The sequence below is a fragment of the Chrysochloris asiatica genome, unplaced genomic scaffold (assembly GCF_000296735.1).
Source record: "Chrysochloris asiatica unplaced genomic scaffold, ChrAsi1.0 scaffold00275, whole genome shotgun sequence".
In the NCBI taxonomy this organism is placed as follows: Eukaryota; Metazoa; Chordata; class Mammalia; order Afrosoricida; family Chrysochloridae; genus Chrysochloris; species Chrysochloris asiatica.
Window position 1 is genome coordinate 2,798,780 of NW_006408793.1, and position 1,161 is coordinate 2,799,940.

Consider the following 1,161-nt stretch of genomic DNA (forward strand, 5'->3'; position numbering starts at 1 on the left):
AAGGAAGAAAGATGACGCTTTCTTCTCCTGTTAAGATTTACAGCCTTGGAAACCCTATACAGGGTCACTATGAGTGGGAACCGACTCCACGGCTCACCACCACCACACACGGAGTCCTGGTATAGCACTGCAGGATAATGCACTGGGCTACAAGGTCTGTTTCAGAAACACTATACAGGGCGCTGTGAGTGGAAACCGACTCAACAGCTCTTAACAACAACATAGGCCCCATAGGTTGGACACTCCCACCCCAGTCTAGAGCAACCTTCATCTCAGAAAGTGATTATTGACTTGAATCATTACTTTTTCAAATTTTCTTATCTTGCCAAAATGGCTCCAGGGGTCCTCAAGTTGTAGCCAATTTCTTAAGTTTCAAACCAATGTAAAGCACTCATTTTGATTTCCAGGGCATAACTCTACAGTAAGGCAGCCTCCAAATGCGCATGTCTACAACTCGTTCCTCAGTCATCAGTTGTTGTTTTTTTAAATCAAGGCGATCGCCAGAGTGCTCAGGTGCAAGGTGTGGAGCAGAACAAGCCAATATCTAGCAGTTCTCCAATACTCTCACACCTGCTAAACACTCTCATGAACATGCTTTTAGTTAAATCCCAGCCCGGAGCAAGATTTCACAGTTATATAATAAAAGCCCTTTAAAAACAGGATCAATAATTGCGATACTAACACCATTTTAATTAGGATGGTGCAACTCATCACTGATAATCATGTGGGAAATAATGTTGAGTGCAATTGTTACATGGGCTGTAATTATATTTAAGGCTTCTGGTGACATGACAGATGGTCAGAATGAAGTCTCAGTGTTCCGTACATGATGTCATTTAGAAGCTTTTAAATGCATGTATTGCATTGGGCAGCTATTACTCATTAAAAAGGATCAAGATCCTGTTTTCCCATTTACAAAAGGCAAGCAAAGGAAGGAAAATCTATAAATAAAATTGGTATGAATTTGTTCCCCTCCTCCCGAATTATCTATCCAAAAAATATTTCAACTCAGCTTTTAAAAATCAATTCAGTGGCTAGTCAAAATGGGGAGGGCTACAAAGGCAAGAAGTGACTGGCTTACAAGCTTTCAAGAGGGAACCTAGATCCAAAGGGCATGGAGGAAGGTAGAATCTCCACTGAGTAGTATCCAATCTGTCTAGG